Source organism: Herpailurus yagouaroundi, unplaced genomic scaffold (assembly GCF_014898765.1).
Source record: "Herpailurus yagouaroundi ecotype Mexico unplaced genomic scaffold, PumYag 139, whole genome shotgun sequence".
NCBI lineage: Eukaryota > Metazoa > Chordata > Mammalia > Carnivora > Felidae > Herpailurus > Herpailurus yagouaroundi.
The window spans coordinates 85,256,059-85,271,141 of NW_024412394.1; the positions used below are offsets into that span (position 1 = coordinate 85,256,059).

At 35.8% G+C, this 15,083-nt stretch overlaps 1 protein-coding gene and 1 long non-coding RNA gene across 2 annotated transcripts in view; both read left to right on the forward strand.

Moving 5' to 3' along the window:
• Positions 1-15,083, forward strand: part of LOC121030030 (laminin subunit alpha-2-like) — a 195,389-nt gene that overhangs the window by 77,248 nt on the left and 103,058 nt on the right. The gene's annotated exons all lie outside the window — the stretch shown is intronic.
• LOC121030031 (uncharacterized) lies at positions 3,148-8,432 on the forward strand. The gene is made up of 3 exons (XR_005790051.1): positions 3,148-5,420; positions 8,348-8,349; positions 8,420-8,432. It is a non-coding gene; the product is annotated as an uncharacterized LOC121030031 (long non-coding RNA).

Here is a 15,083-nt window from a genome sequence, read left to right on the forward strand (position 1 = left end):
GAGATGAAACCATCTTGCTGGGAAGTATCCATTAATGCAGAGTTGTCAAGACTTCCAGTTGGTTGTACCTTATTAACCATTAGACATTGCTCCTTTGTGTTTTATCAAGCAATGACATGGCTTTAAAAAAAAAAAAAAACCTCACTTTATAAAATACCCTATAATTCCTTTCCTTACAGATAGGACAGTTTATTGATTAAGAACACTAGGTTTTGAATCAGACAGATCTGGTCTTAGACCCTAGCTCTACCTTGGCTGTGTAATGGTTTTTTGTGAGTTACTGAATGTGCCTGAGTCTCAGATTGCATCTGTAGTCTATGAATAATCACGTATGCCTTATGATTGTTGTATTTTATGTAGTAATCCATGTGAGGCATTCATCATAGTGCCTGGCATATAGTAAATGTTCCATGAATGACATTTACTACTTCACTCCAAGTAAGTAAAACTTTTAGTCTCTCAATACAGAGTATTTGGGGCCATTGTTGATTCTTTTCTGGGAGTATTGACAAGGATGGGATTGGTGTAATGCAAGTGATATACACTGGGCACACTTGTGTTTGTATCTGAGAGTAAGTGAGTTCTTAAATTTTGTGTCCCAGCACATCTGCCCCTCAACATCACTGCAAAGTAAATCTTCATGCTGAATTAGGAAAAAAAATGATATTGGAAATGATGGCTTATAGATATATTAGAGCATCCATAAAATCCATTATAAAGGAAAATATATTCATAAGGAAATGGTTTTGGTAATACCTCGAGAATAGCTCTAATCCCCAGTGGTGTCCATGTCTATGCCTCTTGTAACATATATTCAATATTCTCTGAAAAGTATTGGTGTTTTAGTTATGCTATTGGTTTAGCATAGTTATGCTATGAAAAAAAAATAGTTTCTGACACTAGTAATTCAACAATTACTTCCCTAATAGCTGAAGTTATTTTTATGTGGGGCAATCCTAAATCAAAGTCATCATAAGATGCCTCAGACCTCTTACTGGTTTGGCTCACATGCTAATAAGCTCAGGACATTAGAGCTCATTTGAGAGCAGTATTCACAGTCCCTTTACTGTGAAGACTCCTACCTCTGGCTTTGGCTCAAAGACATGGGCACACAAAAAGGACACTGGTAACAGAGTTTGACATTCTTTATAATTTTTCCTCTGCCAGTATCACTCTGTAGTCCTCAAATCAAAAAGAACAAGGAAGGTATTTTAAAATTAGAAGCTTGATTAGAAATATACTATTTTCTGCCTTTTTCTTTACATTATTTTCTTCAAAATACCTTTGAAAACTCCACTGATAATTAAAATATTGAAATTATAACAGCATTTATGGTATGATTTGTAAATACTTCTTGTAACTATATACTTCTCTACCTACATGACTTAATATTTGGTTTAATTGCTCTTAGACAATGTTCTTTTTTTAAGAGTTTGCAGGACTTCTTCATGGGAATTCGAGTTTGAAGGAAGGAGAAAAGATAGATGGGTAGATAACAAAGAGAAACTGATTTTTTTACTGAAGGAGCTTCACAGAGCCCCTTCACATACAGGGAACCATTAAAGTATAGCATTAACCCTATTGTTTTACCTGTCTCCATAAATAACTAAGATTACTCACTGCAGATGGTCAGCAACCATGGGAATGGATGGAGTCCTTGCTTTGTGGTGGTAATTCTGTGGGACCTTATGCTTGATGGTCCCTTCCAGAAGCAGTCCTAGGAACTGCCTTCCAGCACAAGTGCTGGCTCACATTTCAAGTGAATGCATTTTCCTCCTCAATTGCTTTTAAAGCTTTGCACATTAGCACTGATCTCATGCACCATTTAAAAGGCCTAAATATATCCCATGGTAGCTAGTCCAGTCAAGGTAAGTAGTCAGACACCAGCATGCTGTGCACAGTATGTCAGCTGGCCTGTCCTGTAATTCAGGGTATTCTATTTATGCCCAGTCAACGAGGTGGCCTTCTAGTTGCTCTATCAAACATAGACTTGACGGTCAAAGAGGTCACAATGGAACAAAAACTATTCCTGCATCCTACTAAAATTGTTGCTTGAAGTCATAGAATATTTGCTGTTAGTTACTAACATCCAATTTCTACCAAAAGACATGTCTCATAACTTGTGAAAAAGTCAATTCTGTATGTACATAGAATCTTAAACTCCAGTATCCATACCTATTGAGGTATATACCAGCATGCCAGGAGATAGCCACAGTTGCAGGATAAACATGGTACCATCTTGTGGAATATAAATTATACTTAAAGCTTTTGACGGGCATGTAGTAAGAAAAATGCTGATTTGTATTAAAACATATTAAAAAAATTAATGAGATAGAATTGAAAGTTCACATGCACTTTTAAGATAAATCCACAAAAGTTCAAATATTTTCTGGGGATACTAATTCATATTCTTTTGCCAGTAGTATTAATGCCTATGAAAAGTTTAAGGAGTACTGCTCTAGATGTCATTGATTTTCAGAGAAATATTTATGGAATAAATCTATTAGAGAAGTAAGTAGAAATGAGCCTGTAGATTCACTGATGCATCCATCCATCCATCCATCCATCCATCCATCCATACAATGTTTATCAAGTCATTCCTATGAATGAAATATTTTATTATTATTAACTTTGAATATCAAATAAGAATTATATCTACCTTGTGATGCCTATAATCTACTGCAAACAATTTTAAAAGTAAATAACATATGGTGAACTAAGTACAACAATAAATTAAGTAGGATATAGGAGCATATGACAGAAAAACAACAGATTCTTAGAAGAATTGCGGAAGACTTTCCAGAGAAAGTCACAACTAATATGAGATTTTTAAGGATGAGCAGAGTAATTAGAATTTGCAGTAGGGCTAGGAATGGGTGGATGGGGCAGAATATTTCAGGCAAATAATTTATTGCTTTAGCTTGTAGGGTAGTACTAGGTGAGAAAGTGTATAAACTATTCTAGGAACTAAAAGAAATTTGGAATGTTTGGGATTTAAATATGAAGACAATGATGGAGGAGAAGGAGAAAGCAGGGATCAGGACTAAAGAGTGGAGAGGGAGAAGGTTGAGTGATAGGCCAGAATCTGATCATGAGCCACTTTGTAAGCCTTGTTAAAGAATTTCAGGAAATCCCTCTGAAGACAAGGAAAATGAATCAGGGTGGGGTGGGGGCACGGTCAGGACAAGAAAATTCACTGAGAGGCTGTTGAGGTAATTGAAGGGATTGATGATAATGACCTGAACTAGGATGGTGGCAGTGGAGATGGATGGGCATGAATGGACTAATGGACTTTTTTAGTAGTCCCACTCAAAAGGACTTGAAAATGGATTAGATGCAGAATGTAAGGAAGAAGGGGTGAGGCATGAAACTCCAATTTTTAAGTTGGTTAAAAGAAACACAGAAAGACCGATTTTGAGAACAAACAAGAATTTCCACTTGGGTGTTTTTTTTTGTTGTTTGTTTTTTGTTTTTTGTTTTTCATTTCCATTGCCTGATAGAAACCCACATTCAGGTGTCTAAGCAGCAGTTGAATCTTTAGAGTCAAAGCTTAGGGGAGAACTCTAGCTGGTGATAATGATTTGGGAATTTTTAGCATAGAAGTAGTCATTGAATCCAAGGGAATGAGTGATACTGCCCAGAACAAGTTTGTAAAGAGGAAAAAAAAAAAAAAAAAAAAAAAGGTAGTAGGAACACCGTGAAAGCCATCAATAGAAAAGGAAGAGGGCATACCTGGCATTTTTATTTTTCTCTTTGAGAGGTAAATTTTCCACATGTTTCAGGCTATTTTACAGAGGTATCTTACTAATGAAAAGTACACAGTGTGAATACTGTTAACATACATGAGGAATGTATATTGAGATCTTCAACCTATAAATACCATTTTAATACATATGAATCCCAAGAAATTCTGATACGTTTAGGTTCATGGTTTTGTGTTGCAAAATATTCTTCAAATGCAGGACTTCTTAAACTGATCCATACAGCACTCTTATGACCCAATGGCAATATATGGACATAAATTATTATTCTTATTCTCCAAACTGGGGTTCCCATATAATAGAGCTACAAAATCAACGACATAATCCATAAATATTTTCTGCTCTTTGTATATATTCACATATGCATTTATTTTGATGATATCTGTCATGAATATCCTTCTGGCTTATAACCTTTTTCTTTATGATAACCTTTGGTTAGAAAGAACGTCACATGGTCAACTTTTAGCCTCTCAAAAATTTTTTTAAAGACAGATATTTAAACTAGGTGAGCTAAATTTTATATATCATAAATGCTGGTTCATTTGCTTCAATACTGTTCTCAGCCTCTGTTGCTTCAGAGGAATGATTATAAATACTTTACCTTTCATTTGAATTAGGTTTCTGTTGAGACAAGTATTTTCTGAATATGTCCTCACTTCACAAAATTAATGTATTTTCAGCCTTCTCTAATTTTACCACTGTTTTGATAGTTTTATAGCAGAGGAAAATGTATTGAAACAATTTCAAGACTTTTTAAAATTTTTCTTATTTGTAAGATATATGGTTGATTCATTCCCTCCCTAGATTGGAACTACTGCAAAATCAACATTTTACTTTTAAGTGAATCCAAATGTATATATTCTGGTTAAATACCCTCAGCAGTATCAGTTGACTTTCCTTTAAATGGAACTTCTATTTCAAAAATAAACCATCAAAAATATTATATCCTGAGTTACTCTGTAAGAGGGGATAAGTATGAAGTAGCAAGCCAGCAATAAAATAAGTATCCTGGATGCCCACCAGATTCACTGACTAGCTAACTGACTCACACATTAACCAAACAATTTTGAGATTCAGAGCAGGGCCTGAGGAAAATTACCAATGGATATTTGTAATGAATTATTGGGGTTGCTTGTAAGTGTTTGAAACTTCAATTATTACAGCTGTGTATGCCAAGAATCCAATTATTCTTTCAGCCAATTTTTCCTGACCACCTACTCTGTGCCTTAGTCACAGACACTGAACAAAAAATACACTTGTCCTTTCTTTATAGGCACTTTTGGTCTATGGGGGAAACCAATCAAGCAATCAAATGAACATAAGTATAATTTAACATGAGGTAAGGTAAGAAACAAGATTCTCTATAGTGTGTCACCAAAGTACATGGTCTTCAGGACAGACAACAGTCAGGAGTCACCTCTCTGAGAAAGTGACTCTTGGAAGGATGAGTAGGAAGTAGGCAGGCAAAGTGGGTTGGGCAGAGGGCTGGGGAAGGTATTTATAGAGAGAGATCCACATAAACCATAGTCTTCTCCTCATGTACTCAGAGAAGGTATGGAGCCCTCAGAGATATAAAAATGTCATTGTGACCGTGGCATAAAGGTGAGGAAAAGAGAGTTTAAATTGAGGAAGGTGTCACATCATACAAGGCATTAAAGGGTCAGGGTTTTACCAGCTTATTTTGTAAAGGGCCAGATAATAAACATATTTGTTGCAGCTATTCAACTCAACTGTTGTACAGAAGAAGCAACCATAGACAACATGTGTGTGAGTGGGTATGGCTGTGTTTCAATAAAGCTTTATTTAAAAAAAAAAAGCATGGGCAGTACCTTGCATACTCCCTGTAGATAAATCCTAATTTCCAAGTTTCTCCATTTGAACTGGTGCAAGGATATTTTGGGACTTTAACAGTGCCTAGTCAGCAAGCATCAGTGTACTTTATACATTGAAAACTGGGTTAAGAAAAAAAAATTGGACTCCTTTGATTTCCCTTTGAAGTCATGTCATAAGAAGAAAGCAGCAGGCTGGTTCATCTGCCAAGAGAAAGAGCATAAAAGACAAAATGAAATGCCAGAAACTGGATTACTGGAGGGAATGAGTGCTAAGAAAATGTTAAAAAGCTTTCTTGAAAAGCAAGGATCACTTGGGAGGTGAACTTGTTCAAAGCATGCATTAACTCACCTCTTGCAAGAACAAACTGTATTACAACACTCTGCTCCAGCTTGTCTGATATACAGCAGCACCTGTGGTCTCTGTAGACAACAGACTCTGTACTTGAAAAGGATTGAGTTTAGTGCTCATGCTGTAGAGAATGATGTACTGTCATAAAAGTGTTCAGATGCAATCTGGAAAGCTAAAAGGACTTTTACAAAGTGGATTTGGTTCCATCTTATAATCATACTAATTTATTTGAGTAATTTCATAAAACTTTTTTTTTTCAACGTTTATTTATTTTTGGGACAGAGAGATACAGAGCATGAACAGGGGAAGGGCAGAGAGAGAGGAAGACACAGAATCGGAAACAGGCTCCAGGCTCTGAGCCATCAGCCCAGAGCCTGACGCGGGGCTCGAACTCACGGACTGCGAGATCGTGACCTGGCTGAAGTCGGACGCTTAACCGACTGCGCCACCCAGGCGCCCCAATTTCATAAAACTTTTTATGCTGAAGTGACCAGTTGATAAAATTCTTGTCAAAGTCAAATAAGTATATTTAAAAATCTTGGAGTTAAAATGCTGGACACAATTTGAAGAAGATAGTTATCACTCAGGATGGGCTAGGTTACGCTGCATTAACAAGCAACTCCCAAATCTCAGTGTCTGTAAACAACCAATATCTTTTTCCACTCATAATACATGTTCATTGTTGTCAGCAGGGGCCCTACTAATTTTATTCACTGATGGAGCAGTCATCAGTTCAGTGTTGCGGGGGGCCAATGATAGAAGGAAAGAGAGCAATTAAATGCTTGGTCTAAAGTGACATATATTAGTTTTTCTCACAATGCATTGGTCAGAACTAGTCAAATAGCCTCCACTTACCTATAGTGGGCCAGGATGTTCAACCTTATCATCCACATGCCAGAAAGAAAAAGTTGGGAATATTTGGCAAACAGCGTTAAAGATTATTGCAGACCCTTTTATTTTGTGTGTGTATTTATTTCATTGATGATTATCTTGTCAACTTGATGGAGGACCACATGAGAGCAGGAACTATGATGGTTCTTGTTAATTTTCTTCTACCCAGTGCCTGAAATAGTGCCTGACAGAATGAGGGGCTCAAAAAATATTCAAGTGGATAAAATGGTCTATCCAATCCAGTTCTTTGAGGATATACTATACAGGGCAGTGTGTTCCTTGTGATCAAACTTGTCAAGAGAAATTATATCCCCCAAATCTCTTGTTAAAATAGACACAGTTTAAAAGGAGCAAGGGCTAATTTTTAAATGGTCACATAGTTCCTTTTATAAAAGAAGACACTCTTCACATGCTGCATACTTGACCTTGGGGGTTTATTCTATTGGTTGATGCTAATCCAGATTGTCCTGTTGTAATAAACAACTACCCACATCTTGGTGGCTAAATACAACAGGGGTTTGTTTCTCACACCACTTGTCCGATTGGATTATTAGGTAGAAAAAAGGGCTCTGTTCCTTATAGCCACATAAAGACTGAAATTAATGACTGCTCCACCGTATGGAAAGCTCTTGATCACCTTGACTGAGGTAGGGACACCTGGAGGGTCCCATGAATTTCTTCTATGCTTTGGCCAATATGGCCTATGCCCCTTCTACCTAATGTGTGAAGGTCACTGGCCAGAACTTATCACTTGGCCTCACCTAATGCAAGGTACCTAAGTGATGTTGGAGAGTAGATGGATGTTTGAGGGCTCCAGTTTTTCTACCATGGAGACAATATGGACAGAGGTAGTTAAAGGTCTAAATATTTATATGTAGATATGTAGAAGAGCAACTTTGCAACTGTGGGGGTCTTATCCTGAATATGAAACTCACTAGAAAGCAAAAGGGTCAATCGGGCATGGAGTAGCTCATTCATAATATAAGTGATTTGATGATGAAATGATAGGAAGAATATATAGAAAAAAGAAACTGATTGGATTTTTAGAGTCATGTCGGAGCCCAGTAAATGTAGGTTGTCACTGCTGTTATGGTACAGAACAATGAAGGGACTATCTGCTATTAGGAGAAATATTTAATGAATTGATGTCAACAATGACTTCTGATATCAAGTATTAGGACAATGCAGAAGAAAAATGTTTATTTTACTTTTCTGGATTGGTACTCAGATACACTAACATTTGGTGTATATTTAAAAATATTTTGCTGGTTGTCCTGTAAACACCTTGACTTTGTGTATTAATGCCACTTGAAATAACAATACTCCATACATATGCATAGGTTGCTGATACTAACTTACCAGGTTCTAGACTTTCATACTAATGGGAAGAGGGTCTCTTCAGGATTTATTTTTCTTTGTGGAAACAAAGCTCTTTTTTTTTTTATTTGGAGGGACATTTCTCATGGAATAATGGGTCATATTAGGTTATACTGAGGAAACTTTTGTTTATTGAGTTGTCCACATATCTGTTAAAGGAATTTCACATCTATAAATAAATAAGCTTATTTTTCCATGGTGCCAGAAAGATAATGAGAATTTTATATAAAAATATTTCTACCAGCTGAAATATCATGATTGTTATTCTGATATTCCACAAATACTTAGTGAACTATGTATCTGTTTTTGAATATTGGGGTAGGTGTTTTTAATTTTTTCATCTTGAGAACTACTTACAGCAACAATGATAGACTTGATTTTAATATGTGTATTTTCAGATGTCTTTTACCAATACTAACACTTAGACTAATACTAATAAAGTGATCACAAATCTGGAAAGCCAATCATTGGACAAATGTAGGATTTTGACTTAATTTAAACTTAAATCCGTGCAAGATAGTATCCAAAAAGTCTCAGTACTTCTCTTTCCTACAGTCACGAATGCCGCTTTCCCCAAACCAACCTACATACTACCCTTCTCCATATTTCCTGATGAGGCAAAGGGTGTCCTCATCATCCAGATGGCTAAATCAGAAGCGTGGAACCATCGTCTCATTCTTTCTGTCCCTCATAGTCTCATGTACTTAGTCCTACAATTTTCAGTCCATAAAGCCTTCCCGATTCCCTTCCCCCAGCTCTGTTGTTTGTTCATTATTTCAGGCTAACATTTTCAACCAGCCTATTGCAAGATCAAACTGTTCCATCTCCCTGTGGTGATCTTTCTATAATCTACAGCTGGTAGTATTCCCCTAATTAGAAGTCTGAAGTAGCCACCCCACCCCTCATCTGTCAGGATACAGTTCAGACTCCTAAGAGTTGGATCTCATTCCTCTCAGGATCTCACCCTTGCCTGCCTTTCTTATATACCATCTGAACCTGAGATGTTAAAAACAACTTCCGGTTCCTCTAAAATACCAAGTTCTGTCTCGCTGGCTTTCCTTTGTAAATACTATTTTACTGCCTTCAACACAGAAATATAACCCCCAGCTCCCAGTTCATCAGCTTCTACTCATCTCTTAATTGCTAGTGACTCTTTTCAGAAGCCATTCGGCAATTCCTGGTCAATGAAGCTGCTGACCTCTGCTCTCAGCACAGTGTAGTCGTCTAACATGGCATTAGTCACATATTACCAAAATTGTTGCTTTACTTGTGTTCTTCACTGCACTGCTCCATGAGGATACCAACTGTGTCTTCTTTGTTTATTCATTTTGTTACACTGAGAAAAATTTTAAATGCAGAAAAAAAAATAAACGATAACATAAATACCCACATTCCTATCTCCTAGAAATAACAACTTTTGGCATGTCATTTTTTTTCTTACTAATAAATCATAAAGAGCTAACCTCTCTCTCTGTCCTAAATCCTAATCCTCTTCTGCCCCTCTTACAGGCAAACAGCATCATGGGTTTCTTGTCATTTTCCTTTCCATTGAAAATACTTGTATACACATATTATCTATCTATAGCCAATATTGTGTCCATTGAATATTTTTCCAAATAAAATTTTGTTTTATACCTTTTTAAGCTACTGCTTGCAATTTTATTTATTATTTTATTTTTTTTAATGTTTTTTTATTTATTTTTGAGAGAGAGAGAGAGCTCAAAAGAGTATGACTATGCCGGGAGAGAGAGGGAGACAGAATCTGAAGCAGGCTTCAGGCTCTGAGCTATCAGCACAGACCCTGATGTAGGGCTTGAACTTGGGAACAGTGAGATCATGACCTGAGCTGAAGTCAGACAGTTAACTGATTGAGCCACCCAGGTGTCCCCTTACAATTTTATTTTAATATTTTCTTGGCATGGATAGATCTCACAAACATAATATTGAGTGAAAATTGTGTGAATATGCCAGGATGTTCTATAAAGTTTATCTCTGTCAATTTTGAGTGAAATTGATATATCATTATTGCCTTCATTTGTCTTTGGATTAATAATGTGATCAAACTTTTTCCCATTGGCCAGTCAGATGTTCCTGATTGAATTTTCTTCAAACTCATCTTTTTCTCCAGAGAATGAAAGGGTGAATTTCCATGGGCAAATTTGCACAGGTGGTGGGAATATTTTAGGATGTGTAGGCGGGAAGCATGGTCAGTGTCCACTTTACTGTGAAAGAGTGGCAGAAAGAAAGGATAAGGAAGGAAGATGATGCTAAGAAGCTTGGAGTTTTTTCTCCAAGGATGGAGATTTATTGATGGGCTTTACTTAGGGGAACAACCGCTTCAGAGCTGTGTTTGAAACAATGAGCTTGTGAAGGATGCTTTGGAGGTCAGGGCCATAGGGATGAGAAGATCTGCAGCAGGGAAACAACTGTGAAAAATATTACAGTTGACCAGACAAGAAATGGAGATGGTCTGAAATGAGCAGAGGGAGTGGAGAGAAGTGGCTGCACTTGCCATTTATTTGGGAAATTGAATGTCAAGGATTTGGGTTGGATCAAGTATAAAGGTCAATATTTCATACACATAGTGTAAATATGAATTATGATATGTATTTAAGATGTACTGCTGGTATTATTTTTCCTTCATTAAACTGAAAAATAAGGCAATCAGATCCTATTAGACATTGTCCCGTGCTCACCATTGTATACCCAGTGCTAGCACATAAAAAGCAAACTATGCATAACAAATACAATGGCCACCTATACACGGCTGCCTGCATTATGTGGAGTGTGGTTATTCTTGCAAACTCTACCCTTTCCATTTTTATCTGTCAGTCATCCTCATTTCCCCATATCCAGGTGTGATTCAGCCACCATATCTTTTTGTTTTGTTTCCTGCTGTGATGCTGGGGCAATTCAGAGCCACTAACAAATTCTCATGTTTAGTTTGAGGTGATCTCTTCCTATTCATCAGGCACTCATGTTCTTATTTTGGTGTCATCACTAGGTATAACTATTTGATTAATGCCTCCTCTTTCATAGCAGATGTTTGAAAACGTACCTCTCCCCTTAAGGACCTATTCATGTGTATTTAAACATGAAGATCATTAAAGGCAAGCATCCAGATGTGAACTCCCTCTGCTACTCTCCCTTTCCCTAAGTTTCTCATTTTTTCTGTTCAAAAGATTGTCATCTTTTAACTTTTTGGACACTTCTAAAGAAAAAAAAAAACTGAGCCTTACAAATTCTGCAGGATCAAATTGTAAGTTTCTCACAGTAAAAGGCAATTTTTCTAAGGAAGAAATGAAGTATCTTTGTAGAGATGAGAATTTAAATGGATTTTTTGCAATGGGAAAGGGAGAGGTTTTTCACCAGTCTTATGGGTTTCCATCTGAATTTTTCTGTAATTTAATCTTGACAGTCACTTTTGATGGCGACAGATATAGTTTAGCTAAATTTTATTCCATTTCCTCAGTTTTCCTGGGAGAGTACCTATGGCTGAGTTTGTATTAGAAAATAACATACGTGGCCTGTATACACCTTGGGAATCACTTGACTGCATTGGATTAGGATAGAAAATAAAATAAAGATTCATGAATATTTCAAAGTTTACTGGTAACTATCACTTTCTTACCCATCTTTGTAGATCTACAAATTAATTAGTTGGTAGGTCTGAAATACATAGTTTTTATTATGCGTCCAAAGACTGCATTACTTTTTAGTCTCCTTTGATATAAATCATAATATAGTGTCTTATAAATACAGCTTTTAAAAAACCCTTGTTCATAGTCTGCCTCATTCTTTTTAGATTTATGTCCATGATGTGCATGGTCCTGAATGTGGAATGGGTCTCTGTGAAGAAAAGTGGGTCAGATGGTTGCTTGTGCAGATTGGGGAGAAACTGATAGCTTCCTAGGCTCTTTTGAAGGGCAAGGTTTTAAAATACGGATTAGTCAAGGTTTACAGTGCTGCGACCAGCCTGCACACTTCAAACCACTATGCAATTTTAAAGTAGTCACTGCTTATGGCAAAATTCTGGTCTTTTGATGTCAGCACAGGAATAGACATTTTGTTGCAAAGTGAGGCAAAAGTAGAGAAAAAGAAGAACATTGGATTTTTTTTTTTTTTGAGGATTGACTTTCCTTTAATAAGATTTTTTTTCTCTGTTAAGATCTAGAAACATCAACAAAATGGCAAACAAAAACAACAAAACTTCAGATGAGAGCCCACTTAAGGATATGATATTAACCCTGTAATGTTTAAAACAAAATTTTGTTTGGAAAATTTTCAAATAGAGAATATAGTATGAGGAACCCTCAAGTACACATTACTTACTTCAATAATTACCACTCATCACCTAGTTTGTTTTCATCTGTAACCTTACCAACTCCTTTTTTTCCACACTGGGTTCTTGGAAACAAATCTCAGATATTATATCACATAATCTGTAATCTGCTCATATGTAAGTATGCATCGCTAAAAGACCAGGATTTTTTATAAAAACATGATTCCAATACCACTGTATTCCAATACACTAAAAAATGAACAATAACTATTTCATATCATCACATAGTGAAGATATAACATTCCTTTTTAATGTATTAACTGAAATACTTTCATGAAGAAGAGCTTTCCGTCATTAACCATTTTTTAGCCTCATGTAGAGTTCATGTAAGTAATTAGATCAATTACTTGATACTTGCTCTTCATTTTACAGGTCTTAGAAACAATGAATTAGTTCCTAGTATTCTTTAGTTGGTGATCAGTTTGCTTTTTGTATCTTTGTAAACTCTTGGATTTTTAGCATACGTGTTTTGATGTATTGCAGTTACTTTTCTTTTCAGTGTTCAAATTGCCCCATCTTTTTTGGTGGGAGAGTCTTCAGTTTGGTTTCTTAGTCTTTTCAAATCAATATTCCTTGATATTCACTGTACTCTCTGGTATATTAAGATATTGCAGGAATGTCTTGCCTATTTCCTGCCCTACTCTTAGAAATGGTCATTTCATTGAGGAACTCTGTTTTTTTTTATAGTGGGAAATGATAGAGACTACATTTAGGCCTGTAGGGCTGTTTGCTTTTAATATATCAGTAGTTTCTATGTATTTCAGGGGACCATATGAGAAATATATATTTTTAATAGAGAAAATCCATAATGAGTTCATGTTGGTATGTACATTTAAATAATAAGCCTTGTATTTAACTTCTTTAAATTTTATATTTTTATCTCTTATCCACTGAAAGTTTTTATTCCTAATAACTATTTTCTCTGTCATGCTCTGTGTATATATAGTTTCAGAATAATACCAGTATTATCCTATATAACATAGTTACTGAAATGATTTTAAAATATTTTTAGTTATTATTTTGTGTTTCTGAAACATCCCACTGGGCACGTACAAATTACCTTTTTTTTAAAAAAAAACATACCTTTAAAATTTTTAATTAATTAATTAATTAATTATTTTTATGTAGGCTCCATGCCCAACATAGGGCTTGAACTCACGACGCTGAGATCAAGAATCTCATGCTTTTCCAACTGAGCCAGCCAGACGCCTCTATTACCTTTAAAAAATTACCTTTAAAAAATTCACTTTACTTCACTTCCCTTCACCTCACTTTACCTTTCAAAAATTTACTTTGACTTTAGTCAAATTACCTTTAAAAAATTCACTTGAAAAAGTCATTCTGTGGTTAGATCACAAACTTGAATTACAACTTCATTTCCTGTGATTTTTGCTTTTATGTATTTTTTAATGTTTATTTATTTAGAGAGAGTGAGAGGGTGTGAGTAGGGGAGAAGGGCAGTGAGAGAGGAGAAAGAGAATCCCAAACAGGCTCTGTGCTGTCAATGGAGAACCTAACACGGGGGCTCTATCTCACCAACCATGAGATCATGACCTGAGCCAAAATCAAGAGTTGGATGTGTAACCAACTGAGTCAGCCAGGCACCCCTTTAAGGTATTTTTAGATGTTCTGTTTTGTTATATAATAATATAAAACTTTTATATAGTTCCAAAGTCAAATCTACAGAATAGGGTGTATTCAGAGAAAACTAGATTCCATTTCTGTCTATCCATTCTGTTTTTTCTCCCTGATGTTTAGCCATTTAAAAAAATATTTGGATTATCTTTTCATTTCTTAGGAATATATAAAACTAGTTTATTCAAACAATCCATTTAAGGATTTATTCCCCAAGTCTTCTACTGCTATAAGTATTCTTACAATCAATTGTTTTATGCATGTGTCTTTTATATATTTGTCAGTGTATCTTTAGGATAGATTCCTAAAAGTGTGATTCATCAGAGAAGGGAACACATGGATGTAAATTGGTTACATATTGTCAAATTCCCTTTGATGCAAAGAGCTATTTTCTAGTTCTAAGATCAGTGTATGAGAGTGTATTTTTCCCCATAGATTCTCCAACAAATCATGTGTCTGAACTTTATATTCGAAAGCTTCTTTGAGGGCATGTCTGGTAGTTATTGGGGAAGAGGAAAAGGGAAACAGTATGATGGGAAGAGTTCTGGATTGAAATGAAAGGCCCAGGTTCAATTCCTGGACTGTAATTAATATTTAGACAAGTTAGCCAACTTTCTTCATTTGCCCCCATAGATCTGTGATGAGGACTGAATGGAGATGACATTTATGAAATTTATGATAGAAGACCTTACCATACTAGTTACTCAGCATGTAGTTTTAAAAACGTAAACCGATAGAGATTTTAAAGTATTTGGAAATCTCTTTTTCTTTTTTTAATATAGTCATCTCTCTCTCTCTCTTTTTTTCTTTTAAGTTTATTTATTCCAAGTGAGAGAGAGAGAGAGAGACAGAGAGAAGGAGAGGGAAAATCCCAGGCAGGCTCTGGGCTAACAGCA